The sequence below is a fragment of the Rhinoraja longicauda genome, chromosome 7, assembly GCF_053455715.1.
Source record: "Rhinoraja longicauda isolate Sanriku21f chromosome 7, sRhiLon1.1, whole genome shotgun sequence".
In the NCBI taxonomy this organism is placed as follows: Eukaryota; Metazoa; Chordata; class Chondrichthyes; order Rajiformes; family Arhynchobatidae; genus Rhinoraja; species Rhinoraja longicauda.
Window position 1 is genome coordinate 48,876,909 of NC_135959.1, and position 14,794 is coordinate 48,891,702.

Here is a 14,794-nt window from a genome sequence, read left to right on the forward strand (position 1 = left end):
CAATCCCCTCTTATTCATATTGGCATGTAAATAATTGATAACCATGGTTTAAAGAAATAAAACCAGTCCGATTAGCTTTCTGCATATTTTGAACAGCACGCCACTTGTCAGTCAATCCCAGGTGTTCAGACAGCAAATAATTGAAGTAAATAATAAATTAGGTAGAAGACAAAAGCTAGTTAATATATTTCATATTAATATATTTCTTGCTACTTCTCCTGAAATCATCAAAATTAAGTGCATGACATAACATCAAGAATTATAAAACCAGACATATAGTGCTGGAGTAACTCAGCGGAACAGGCAGCATCTCTGGAGAACATGAATATATCTGCATGATTCCTCCAGAGATGCTGCCTGACCTGTTGAGTTACTCCAGCACTTTGTATCTTTTTTAGTTAACCAGCATCTGCGGTTCCTTGTGTCTACTTGATAAAACAAGGAGTGAGTGTGATGAGAGGAACATCCCATAAGTTCTTAGGTTGAGCAGCTAATGGAGGCTGTACGTTCCTGGAAAGGATGTATACGGCAGGTAGATTTCTCTCTGGACTGTTGACTTGTGGCAGCTTCCACTTTGACAATTTCCAGAATACGCTGGGACATGCTTTTAATTTTTCCAGCTGATTCCTACTTCCACAGTGTCAACTATTGCCACATGTGACAACATCCCTCTCAAACTCCCTAGCAAAATTATTACATCAAGAGAAATAAGGTTGGCACAGTGGCACGGCTGGCAGAACTGCTGCCTCTCAGTGCCAGATACCCTGGTTTAATCCTGGCCTTGGAATGCTGTTTGTGTGGAGTGGTGCACGTTCTCCCTGTGACCATGTTGGTTTCCTCCGGGTGCTCCAGCATCCTCCCATATCCCAAAGGCATGCAGGTTTGCAGGTTAATTGGCCCTCTGTAAATTACCCCGAGTGTGCAGGGAGTGGACACCGCGCTCTCTCATCTGGACAGCCAGAGGGGGGGCTATGTGAGGATGCTGTTCATTGATTTTAGTTCAGCTTTCAACACAATAGTCCCCACCAGACTTGCTGAGAAGCTGCTGAAACTGGGGCTTAACACTCCCCTGTGTGCCTAGGTCCTGGATTTTCTCACCGCCAGGCCCCAAGTGGTCAAGATGGGGAGACATACATCTAACCCTCTCACCCTGAACACAGGATCCCCCCAGGGTTGCGTCCTTAGCCCCCTACTGTACTCCCTGTACACACATGACTGTGTGGCCAGGTTCAGCTCCAACTCCATCATCAGGTTTGCTGATGACACTGTGGTGGTGGGCCTGATCTCCGATAACGATGAGATGGCCTACCGGGAGGAGGTGGCTGATCTGGCACTCTGGTGTCAGGACAATAGCCTCCTCTTGAATGTCAAAAAAACTAAGGAGCTGATTGTGGACTTTAGAAGGGCTCAACATCCGAGGACGTACACGCCACTGGAGATAAATGGGATTACTGTGGATAGGGTGAACAGCTTTATATACCTGGGAGTCCACATCACAGAGGATCTGACATGGACAACACACATTGCCGCACTGGTGGGTAAGGCAAGGCAGTGCCTTTACCACCTCAGACAGCTGAGGAAATTCAGAGTCTCTCTGAGGATTCTTCAGTGCTTCTACTCTGGGGCTGAAGAAAGCATCTTGTCCAGCAACATCTCAATCTGGTTTGGGAACAGCTCTGCCCAGGACAGGAAGGCTCTGCCGAGAGTAGTGCGTTTGGCTGAACGCACCATGGGAACTACACTCGCCCCCCTGCAAGACCTCTACATCAGGAGGTGCAGATCCAGAGCCAGCAACATTATGGGGGACCCCTACCACCCCAGCAACAGACTGTTCCAGCTGCTACGGTCAGGCAAACGCCTCCGCTGTCACGCTGTGAAAACGGAGAGAATTAGACAGAGTTTCTTCCCACAGGCCATCAGGACTGTTAACTCTTGTATCACCAGAGACTAATTTACTGTATTAATTTATTTTTTGGTGTTGTGTCTTTAAAAAAAAAAAAAAATCTATTCTGTTTTGTAGTTTTAGCACAATCCTCAGGCATTGCCACTTTCATTTCACTGCACATCTTGTATGCGTATGTGACAAATAAAGTAGACTTGACTTAACTTGACTTGACTTGGATGAGAAAGTGGGATTGCAGAGAACTATGTGAACGGGTGATCGATGGCCAGTGTGGAGTTGGGCTGAAAGGCCTGTTACCATAGATAGACACAAAAAGCTAGAGTAACTCAGCAGGTCAGAACTCAGCAGATCTCTGGAGAAATGGAATAGGTGATGTTTCGGGTCGACACCCTTCTTCAAACTGAGAATCCGGGGGGGCTGTTATCATGTTGCATCTCTAAACTAATCTAAACTAAACTTGGATCATGATATCCATCGAAACCCCAGGCCCCTGTTGAAGTACCTGAAGTGTGCCTTCCTTTCTCAGTGTCACCAGCTGATTATGCAGCTCCCATTGGGGTGGCCCTGAGCCTGATTGCCCCTCCGACCCATATACCTTTCATGTCCACATTCTAGTGACTTCATGCACATCGTTATATTTATTCCCGCAAAACAATCCTCACAAATTATCTTCACTTCGTCAAGAATCTACCGTCGGCTAATAGAGAGATGATTGATTGTTCTTGTTGATTTTGTTGATTAGCAGGAGCTAGGAATCATTGGAGAGCAGTACAGCCAAGTGCCTTCAATAGTTAGACTCGTAGCATTGCACAGAAATGGGCCATTCTGCCCACAACTTCCATGCTGACCCTTTTTGCACATTCACACCAATCCTATTGTAGAAACAAAAAAACTGCAGCTGCTGGTGTGATACCAAAGATAGACCCAAAGTGCTGGAGTAACTCAACGAGTCAGGCAACATCTCTGGAGAAAAAGCATGGGTAACATTTCAGGTGGGGACCTTACCTCAGACTGAAGTTACTCCAGCACTTTTTGTCTGTCTTTGTGCACTAATCCTATTTGTCTATTGGGTCAAAATCTTGAAGGTAAGAGGGGTAAAGTTTAAAGGGGATGTGCGGGGCAAGTTTTTTTACACAGAGTGGTGGGTCCAGTGCAAAGATGAGCCTTTTGTGTGGGATTAACACTGGGGAAATTGTTTTGTTGATTTTGATTTTTGTAGAAATTTAGAAATTTAAATTCTTTTGAGGGGATTAGAGATGGAGTGGATTGGGTTGGTTGGGTTCACTTTAGTACCATGCACAGCAGGATCAGGTGCAAGCTGTTTGGAACTTGGGGATCACTGATATCGGCTGTTCATCGGCATTCCCAGCTTCCACCCATCCCACAGTAAAAAGCCGGTGTAGAAGTAAAGCAAGCACTTGTGTAGCAAGGAACTGAAGATGCTGGTTTACACTGAAGATATTAACAAAAAGCTGGAGTAACTCAGCTAATCACCAATTCCTTTTCTTCAGAGATGCTGCCTAACCTGCTGAGTTACTCCAGCTTTTTGAGTCTATCTAAAGCAAGCAGTTCTTGTGGAAAGATTTTCATTTTCGATCCTTGGTCTGGTTGTAATACTCCCTTGGTGTGAAATCTTCTGGTTTGATCCCAGAACCCACTTGAGTGTCTAGACTAAGGCAGGAAGCTGGATCTGAATGAATTGTGTTTTTTAGTTCATAGCTGGTGGGAAGTGGATGAGGAGAGAAGGGAAGCTTGCTCCTGGTGAGGAGACTTCTAAAGATGGAAACAACACCACAGCCACATGTTTCCTCAGTATTCCTATCATCTGCCAGGTTTTGTCCCGCCCCCACTCCTCTCCTCCAGCTTTTGTCCCCCACCACAATCAATGTGAAGAAGGGTCCCCACTCAAAACATCGTCTATCCATATTCTCCAGAGATGCTGAGTTACTGCAGCACTTTGTGGCTTTTTTTTGTGTTGTTCCAAAAATGCTATTTGCAGATACATTTGCTTTGAATGACACCGCCTGAACCTGAACCTGCTAATTTAGGATATGAATTTTTGTGGATTGACCCAGGCATATCTGCCAGGTCACATCACCACAGCCTAGACTGTTTGTACAGAGCAGTGTTTATTGAGGTGGTAACGTTTCATAAAGTTGTCTAGAGTCTCACAGACCTCGAAGCTTATCCCAATCACAGTACATTTGGCAAAGGGTTGATGGAAATCCCGGACACATAAACAGGACTCCCCTCAATCAACCACAGGATGAGAAAAATCACAGGAAATTCCTGGCTAGAGTGTTTATTGTTGTCCCACACGATGGTAGCTGGATAAAAATGCTCTGTTTGGCCCCTGTAACTTCTTTTGGACTCCTGCAACAGCGTGAAACAGGCCCTTCGGCCCACCAAGTCTGCGCCGACTAGAGGTACACTAGCACTATGCTACAGACTAGGGACAATTTACAATTTTTCAGAAAGCAATTGACCTACAAGCCTTTGGACCGGAGCACCTGGAGAAAACCCACGTGGTCACTGGGAGAATATACAAACTGCGAACAGACAGCTGTGCCACTCTGCGGCCCCTTGTGCATATCTGATGTATGCATTGTGTATCTGATGGACAGAGATGCCTTTCAGTGTATATGGAATGAAAGGGGTCAAAGGATTTATCTTTGGAAAAACACAGGTATAACTGATGACTTATGAGGGTGGAGGTTGGAGCAATGGAAGGCCCAACTTGTCCACTCCTCAGATTCACGAAAAGTGAATCTTCAGAAGAGGGGGAGGGTGTGGCATGGTGATACAGTGGTGGAGTTGCTGCCTTACAGCACCTGAGACCCGGGTTCAATCCTGACTACGGGTGCTGTCTGTATGAAGTTTGTGCGTTCTCCCTGTGACCGTATGGGTTTCCCCGGGTGCTCCAGTTTCCTCCCACACTCCAAAGACCTGCAGGTTTGTAGGTTAATTGGCTTTGGTAAAGATTGTACATTGTCCCTTGTGTGTAGGATAGTGCTCGTGTACAGGAATTGCAGATAAGCGCGGACTCGGTGGGCCGAAGTACCTGTTTCCATGCTGTATCTCTAAACTAATCTCTAAACCAGGGATCTCCAAACTATGGCCCGCGGGCCACATCTGGCCCGCAGCAAGCTCTTAGACAGTGGGGACTGGAGGCAGAAGCTGCCAGCGAAGGTTCACTAGAGAGCGGATCGCCGCCGACCCAGAGCCGGGACAAGGCAAGGGATCGTAGCACCCCCTCGCAAACAACAAGCCCAAGGAAACTTCCCTCCTCGCCGCTCACCCTGGGGAGAGGGGGGGGGGGGGGGGGGAGAGGGAGCAGCGGGTGAGAGCGGGAGCATGGGGAGCGGGAGCATAACCAGCGAGATCTGCGCCGCTCCTCCACTCTCTTCCCCGGCCCCGTCTCCCTCTAACGCATCAAAATAAGAACAATCTCTCTCTCTCTCTCTCTCTCTCTCTCTCTCTCTCTCTCTCTCTCTCTCTCTCTCTCTCTCTCTCTCTCTCTCTCTCTCTCTCTCTCTCTCTCTCTCTCTCTCTCTCTCTCTCTCTCTCTCTCTCTCTCTCTCTCTCTCTCTCTCTCCTCTCTCTCTCTCTCTCTCTCTCTCTCTCTCTCTCTCTCTCTCTCTCTCTCTCTCTCTCTCTCTCTCTCTCTCTCTCTCTCTCTCTCTCTCTCTCTCTCTCTCTCTAACCTAGTTTAACTTTCGTAATTTAATCTAATGTAACCTAGTCTAAACTTTTTTGAGTTCATTAAATTTATAAAACTCACACTTCTTTATTTTTTCCTACGGCCTGCAAAAAGTGCCAAATACATAATGTGGCTCTCATGCTGAAAAGTTTGGAGACCCCTGCTCTAAACTAAAGTCCAGTGTAATATTTATTCCTGTATGCTAAGAAGGAACAGATGTGTCAATCTGTAAATTGATGCATATGCACCCCTCCAACAAGCTTCAGGACTAATGTCTGGATTCGCACTTCCCCTCCTCCCTGAGAAAGAAAAATGAACAATTATTGACATATAAATTCAGGTTTAGGTTTATTATTGCCATGTGTACCAAGGTACAGTGAAAAGCTTGTTTTGCATGATATATAAATAGATCAGATATACTGTACATCAATACATATGATATACCATACATCAATACTGTCAAGACAAACTTATGTACAAAAGACAGAGCACAGATAAAATACAGTCAAATCAAACTCAAGTACAATCGATAGAGCAATGGGGAAGATACAGTGTGCAAAATATAGTTCTCAGCATTGTAGTGCATAAGAGCCTTTCAGAAGCCTGATAACAAAGGGGAAGAAGCAGTTCCTTAGTCTGCTGGTGCACACTTTCAAGCTTCTGTGCCATCTCTCAGATCGGAGCAGGGAGAAGAAGGAATGACTGGGGTGGGACAAGTCTTTGATTCTGTTGGCTGATTTTCCAGAATCATGATTCCAACGGTTGTTGAGAGACTCATTGGATCTTTGTGATTTTGTGGGAAAGAGTGGTTCTGGTCATTTCAGAAGTTGGGACATCTTGATACAACTGCACATGTTGTTAGTGACACCATACTTGGAGTACCGTGTTCAGTTCCGGTCGCATGTCATAATGTTGGAAAGGGTGCAGAAGAGATTCACCAGGCTATTACCGGGACTTGCGAGAGTGTTATATGGAGAGGCTGGATTGACTAGGACTTTAAAAAAATTGGAATGTAGGAGGCTAAGGGGTGATCTTATTAAAGTTTGTAACATCATGGGGTTCATAAAGTGAACGCTCACTGTCTGTTTCACAGTGCAGAGGATGCTAAGACTAGAGTGCATTGGCTTAAGGTGACATGGAAGAAATTTAAGATTGACCTTTGGGCCAACTTTTTCACTCAGAGAACAGTCCATATCTGGAATGAGTTGCTCAGAGAAACTATAGAAGTGACAATTTGACATCCATGACATTTTGGAATAATTGTTCCACAGGAATTCTATTCCACATAAATAATATTAGTTCTTTCTGAGTTAAAGTGTTTTCAGAACACTGATGATGCTTATTGTCATCGAGTCATACAGTGTGGAATTAGGCCCTTCGGCCCAACGCCCACACCAACCAACATGTCCCATGTGCACTAGTCCCACTGCCTGTGTTGGCCCATAATTCCTCTAACCCTATCCTATCAATGTGCCTGTCAAAATATTTCTTAAACGTTGCAATAGTAGCTGCCTCAATTACCTCCTCCTGCAGCTTGTTCCATATACCCACCATCCATCCAGTAAAAAAGTTTGAGTGAAAAAGATCAAAGACATTTGGACAGCTATATGGATAGGGATTTGGAGGGTTTGTGCCATCAGATGGGGACTAGCCCAGGATGCCAACTTGATCATCATGGCAAGTTGGATCGAAGGGCTTGCTTCTATGCTGTGTTGCTCATTGACTCTATCTAAATTATGTAATATTTTAAACATTTAAATTGTTGTTCGAATTTTCTCTATGAAATTGACAGCAACCTCTGGCTTGTCTCCAGGAACAGTGAAATTAAATCTCCAGAAACACTTCTAAATAATAACTTTCTCCTCTACAAGGAGTGCTTTTTGCTGTCCTTGTCAATGCTATCAGCTCAGAATCAATGTCAATTTCAACATTTGATGCAGCGCGCACCAACAAGTGTAGAAAATATTACGCTCTGCGCAAGAAATATAGGTAACTTTTGCAAGTGTTTTAAGCATTTGGACAGGTACATGGATAGGAAAGGTTTGGAAATATATGGGCCGTACGCAAGCAGGTGGGACTAGTGTAGAAGGCGCAAGTTGGTTGGCGTGGGCAAGTTGGGCCGAGGGGCCTGTTTCCAGGCTGTATGACTGTGACTATGACAATAAGCATCATCAGTGTTCTGAAAATCCTTTAACTCAGATAGAACCAATTTTATTTATGTGGAATATAATTCCTGTGGAATAATTATTCCAAAGTGTCACGGACAGCAAAATAATAAAATATAATGGAAGTTGGTTTCTGACATCCCAGCTTCTGGCAGAATTCATTTCACTTTGTGTAAAAAAGATTAATAGGTTATAATAAAAGCTGAGGGCTTTTAATTGCCTGATTTGCTATCTGCTAGGTCAAAAGCAAGCAGTGTCATTTAGTCACTAAGCAGAAAGTCCAAACCATAAATATTTCAGTCACACTGAAGTAAGCATTATTGCGGGGAGAAATTAAGGATATTACAGTCTTGTGCTGCTTTCAGAGACTACTGAAGTAAATATTGTCAACTGATATCATTACCTAGCTGCACGAGATCCAGAGCTGATGCGATTATCCCCATGTTTTGAATTGTACTACAGGTCTACCACCGGTTTTCCGGCACCCTTGGTTCCAGAGCCTTTCTGGATTATCCGGTTTGACGGACCCACAGAGGTTCGGATGGGTCTGGATGGGTTCGGATTGGGAATGGATCTGCTGCCTCTGACTGGGCTGGAGTTCCAGAGCCCCTGCCACAGGGGGCAAATTCAACCTGCCGATCAACCGCAGGTCGGCGATGGGAACGGTGGTGTGCGCTCTTAGAATTTTGCCTGGATTAAAGGGGACCACCAGTTGCCGGGAAATTGGCGGTGGACGTGTAAAAGGAAGGCAGAGAGAGAATGTACTAGTCGGTAGAGTTGCTTATGGAGCACTTCCTTAGAAATACTCAATGGTGACTTCAGCATGGGTTTACACAAAATGCTGGAGTAACTCAGCAGGTCAGGCAGCATCTAGGAGAGAAAGAATGGGTGACGTTTCGGGTCGAGACCCTTCTTCAGACTGATGTCAGGGGGTACCGCCCCCCCTGACATCAGTCTGAAGAAGGGTCTCGACCCGAAATGTCACCCATTCCTTCTCTCCTAGATGCTGCCTGACCTGCTGAGTTATTCCAGCATTTTGTGATACCTTCGATTTGTACCAGCTTCTGCAGTTATTTTCCTACTCAGCATGGGTTTATGTTAGCTCAGATTAAGTGTTAAACTGTCATGTGAAAACACTGATAAATGTTTACAGAGATGTCCAACATGGAAAAATAATTGAACAATGACGCTTTCATACTGATTGCAGAAATTATCGGTGAAAGCACTGATGTACACCGCACAAGTGAGAGCTAATTTTGAGTAATAACCAAAATATATGAGGTGTGTGCACTTTGTCTTATTACTTGATTATTTCATAATTAGGAATAATATCTATGAAGTGAATGATAAAAACTAAATCAGAGCAGTGTTATAAAGAGGAGACACAAGGAACTACAGATGTTGGTTTACAAAACAAGAGGCAGGCTTTGGTCGATATTCAGGCTAATGTAAGGCAAATAAAAACAGATGTGCTTCATGCACTGCCAACTGGTTGTCCATTCATAATGATAGGATTGTCAGACTGTTGGGATTATGGCCTACTTGATCTCCCGGTTGCTAACCATTTTAACTCCCCATCCCATTCCCATACTGATATTTCTAACCTGGGCCTCCTCCATTGCTAGAGAGAGGCCACACGCAAACTGGAGGAACAGCACCTCGTATTCCACTCACCACATCAATCCAATGAAGATTGAATTCTCAAATGTCAGGTAACTTCTACAACCCCCCTCTCCCTCACCCCCCCCCCTTTATTCCCCCTCCTCCCCAGTGTCCCAGACGGACACAACTATTTCTCCCCCTCACCTACATTCCTTCCTCCGGTTTCACAATTTGCAACTCTTCAATCCTTTTGTCTCACACTTTTTTTAAATTTCTGGCCTTTGTCCAGCCATCTGCCTATCAACCCTTCCCCCCACCCCCCCACCCCCCATCTGTGTACCTGCCACGTTTTGTCCTGCCCCACCTCGCTTCTCACTCTCTATCCCCCCCCCCCCCCACATTCAGACTGGAAAAGGGTCCTGACCTGAAACATCACCTTTCCATGTTCTCCTGAGATGCTGCCTGACCCACTCAGTTAGCCCGGCACTTTGTGTCCCTTTTATAAATCAACATCTGCAGTTCCTCAGTTCCTTGTACAGATGCCTTGTAAGTCGTGCTCTTTATGTAAATATTACTTACGTTTTTAACTTCGGATGATTTTGGACATTGAGACTCACTCAGAATGATACACTTCTATCGACTGTTTCCTGGAAATTATGAAAGGTTGTTCTGAGTGCAGCACAGTGTTTCAGCGGTAGAGTTGCTGCCTTACAGCTGTCTATACGGATTATACATTCTCCCCATGACCTGCTTGGGTTTTCTCCGGGATTTCTGGTTTCCTCCCACATTACAAAGACATATAGGTTTGTAGGTTAATCGGCTTTGGTAAAGATTTGTCCCTAGTGTGTAGGATAGTGTTAGTGCATGGGGATCACTGGTTAGCACTGGCCTCATGGGTCGAAGGGCCTGTTTCTGCACTGCATCTCCAAACTAAACTAAACTAAACTAAACTATCCATAATTTGTATGTTTTAATATTTAGTTTAGTTTAAAGATACAGCAAGGAAACAGTCCGCACCGACCAGCGATCCCTGCACACTAACACTATCCTACACACGCTAGGGACATTTTTACATGTGTACTATGCCGATTAACCCACAAACCTATACATTGCTTGGAGTGTGGGAGGAAACCAATAATGCTGTTAGTGTGGGAGAAAACCCATGCAGTCACGGGGAGAACGTACAAACTCCGTACAGACAGTACCCGTAGTCAGGATCGAACCTGGGTCTCTGGCGCTGTACAGCAGTAACTCTACCGCTGTGCCACCGTGCTGCCCATTTGAAATCACAGATGACTGATTAGGCGAGCTCTCTCTTTGATTGTACCATTTTCATCCTGTTTGTTTGCTACAAGACCATCAACTGTCTAATGCAGTGATGTTTGAAGTCCAACCATTAGCACAATAGAGGAGCTTTGATGGAAGAAAGCAGGCTTATCACCATTCTAAAAGTTACTTCGCTTTTGTAATAATTTTTAACGTGTAGGAAGGAACTGCAAATACTGGTTTACACCGAAGCCAGACACAAAATGATAGAGTAGCTCAACGGGTCAGGCAACATCTCTGGAGAAAAGGAATAGGTGAAGTTTTGGATCGGAATAGAGGGATATGGATGATGATCAGGCAGATGAGATTAGTTTAATTTGGCATCATGTTCAGCACGAACATTGTGGTCTATTTGCTCAGTCCATCTTGGCCTACGTGATTCTTTGATTTCTCTAACTTCAAGTAACCCATGATTCCCTTTCTCTCTGTCCCTCCCCCACCCTAGGCATCCTTCTAGTTTCACTGTCATCTTGCCTAGTTTCACTGTTTGTATCCACTCATTATCACCTTCCCCACAGCCAACAATGGACCATTGTGGGCTCCACCTTGACTGATCATCTGACTGGTTTTGATTTTTCCTTTTGCATACCTTTTATTCATTTGTTCTTTGTACCTTTACATATCTCTAGTTTCCCTCTCCCCTGACTCTGAGTCTGAAGAAGGGTCTTGTCCCAAAAGTCACCTATTTCTTTTTTCCAGAGATGCTGCCTGACCCGCTGAGTTATTCCAGCATTTTGAGTCTATCTTCCGTATGTGTCTATGTTCCATTAAATGGCTCACAAACAGGGTTGTACTGTGCACTTTCCAATTACCCACTTGTCAATTTTAGGTCACCTAACCAATGGTCATGTTTGCTTATTGGAACTGGTTGATAAATGGGATCATAAGGTCATAAATGATAGGCGCAGAACAGTCGATTCCTACAAAATGTAGAACCAAGAAACTGCAGATGCTGGGTTTTGGTCATAAGTGATGGGAGAATTAGACCATTCGGCCCATCAGGTCTACTACGCCATTCAATCATGGTTGATCTATTTCTCTCTCCTAACCCCATTATCCTGCCTTCTCCCCATAACCCCTGACACCTGTACTAATCAAGAATGTATCTGTCTCTGCCTTAGAAATAGCTATTGACTTGGCCTCCACAGTCTTCTGTGGCAAAAATAATCCACAGATTCACCACCCTCTGACTAAAGAAATTCCTCCTCATCTCCTTCCTAAAGGAACGTCCTTTAATTCTGAGGCTGTGACCTCTGGTCCTAGGCTCTCCCACTGGTGGAAACATCCTCTCCACATCCACTCTATCCAAGCCTTTCACTATTCATGGTCAGTAAATGTGTGACTGGACTAAGACATTTATTTGCCCTGGTCCAATAATGCATGTGCTATCCCATTTCATTCCAGTAATTTAAAAACAAAATTAACTGGTATTTTATTTCTATGAATGTATCTCATGAGCCTAGAATGTACTTAGGATATTCAATAAAGCAATTTTAAATTTAGACTTTGAAGCAATTCACATTCCAATTGTCCTGTGTCAGCTTTCTGTACTGAAATCTATTAGGTACCAACCATTGTATATTCTGAAATGCATCTAAACAAGATAAATGAGCATTGGGTTGGATTTCTGCTTCAGCAAAACAACCAGAGTGTTTATAGCTGGCGACAACACAACCCACACGGGAGTCAGTTCCATTGCCAGTCCTATTGCTAGATCACAGCAATGATGCAGATATTAATGTTCACTGCTAAATGTGGAAAGAAAATCCATTAATTTCAAATGATGGCCCCCAAGTAGGAATAACCCAGGTGCAAAGTGATGCACTTTGGCAGAAAGAATAATGAGAAATAATATCGATCACATGGCACAGTTTTAAAGGGTGTTGTCGTTTAGTTTATTTAGTTGAGAGATACTGTTTGGAAACAGGCCCTTCTGCCCACCGTGTCCACTCTGACCAGCGATCACCCATATACTGGTTCTATCCTACACACTCGGGACAGTTTATGGAAGCCAATTAACTTACAAACCCGCATGTCTTTGGGATGTGGAGGGAAACTGGAGTCATGGAGTCATGGAGTCATACAGTGCGGAAACAGGCCCATCGGCCCAACTTGCCCACGATGGCCAACATGTCCCGTAATTGCTCCTCTCAGTCTGAAATTAATTTTAAATTTGTTTTTTGACTTAACTCTCCAACTATAGAATATTACACAAGAGATCAGTAAAAATTATCAGTAAAAATTGTAGGTTTTGTTGCTTTATGCTAACATTTTCTGTTCATTTTTAGTCCAACATTGTATTCATCAAAGGTAAGACATCCTTTGATGCATTCTCCTGAAATAACAGTTCTTTTTCTTCGTCTATTTAAAGATGAAAGAGTATTGGATCAAACGCCACAGATACTGGTGCTGAAAACTTGAATTAGAAACTTTAAACTTTAGAGGTCCAGGACCAAGACAGCATCTTTCTTTGCAACTAGATTCTTGACCTTCTCATCGGCAGATATCTATTAATGTGGATCAGTAACTACATCTGCTCACCAACCATCAACGCATGTGCACCTCAAGGCTACGTGTTCAGCCCCCTGGTCTACTGTCTTTACACCCACGACTGTGTCCCTAAGCATAGACTTTAGGCTTCAGAGATACAGCGTGGAAACAGGCCCTTCGGCCCACATCGACCAGCAATCACCCCTTACACTAACACTATCCTACACGCTAGAGACAATTTACGATTTACAAAAGCCTATTAACCTAAAAACCTCTGCATCCTTGGAGCACGGGAGGAAACTGGAGCACCCGGAAAAATCCCACACGGCCACAGAGAGTATGTACAAACTCTGTATAGACTGCACCATTGTCAGGATCGAACCCGGGTCTCTGGCACTGTAAGGCAGCAACTCTACCTCTGTGTCACTGTGCTCCAACATAGCTCCAATGGCATCTGTAAATTCATAGATGTCACCACTATGATTGGCCAAATCACAGGTGGGGTGGCACAGTGGCACAGTGGTAGACTTGCTGCCTTACAGCGTCAGAGATCCTGCTGCAATGCTGTCTGTACGGAGCTTGCACGTTCTCCCTGTGACAGCGTGGCTTTTCTCCAAGTGCACCTGTTTCCTCTCTGAAGACGTGCAGGTTTGTAGGTTAATCGGCTTCTGTAAACTAAACTAAACTAAACTAAACTAAACTAAACTAAACTAAACTAAAGTAAACTAAACTAAACTAAACTAAACCAAACAAAACACTAAACTAAGCTCCCAGCAGAGTTTCCCATTGGAAGCATTACTTGGAGGTACTAACCAGGCCATTGGTGGGAGTAAATTGGTAAATGAATTCAGAAGGGATATTGAGGTGCATGTATAATTCACACTCTTTAGACACATGTAGGAGAAGCCTTAACGTGAACTGATTGTGCTGAGCGACCCATATCTCTGTGTTTATGTAACTGCTTTTTATTACAGTTGTAGTCTTTAGGAGCTTTAGTTTTGTGCTATTTTCCAATGCCTTGCTGACAGTGAGTTTGCACTGGCAGATCCACTGCTAACTGAGATCCCACTGTGTGTACTCTATGGGGGCAGTGAAGTCAGGTCTGGCTGGTTCAGCCCACTATGAGTTCAGTCGGCACAAAACATGTTCTACCTGGTCCCAGCGTTTCGTAATTAGCTTAAATGGATTTTCCCAATATCACACTCTGTTAATTTTCTCACACCATTAGGCTTAATTATCTGTCCTTACCCATTGTTGTCACACCGTCTAAATGAATATGTTGCTGAAATTAATTCTCGGGAAGTGAAATGGTTGTTTTGCAAATTCGTCCTTGTGACGTGGACATAATTGATAAAGGTCACATTTGGCGGCCTTTCTGACAAAATCTCACAGGATTGGCAACAAAATTCAGTACCAAACAAAATAAATTGTTAGTAAGCAAGTTTAAACAAATCTGTAAGACGTACATGTGTGTGGATTTTCGCATTAAGCTAAATGCACAATTCAGGAGACTGAAACAAGATGATTGTGTGGAAGAATTAATTAGAGAAAGACTTTACAACTGCAGTGTGATAACTAAAGTTTTGCTTTGTCAAAGCCTGTAGATCA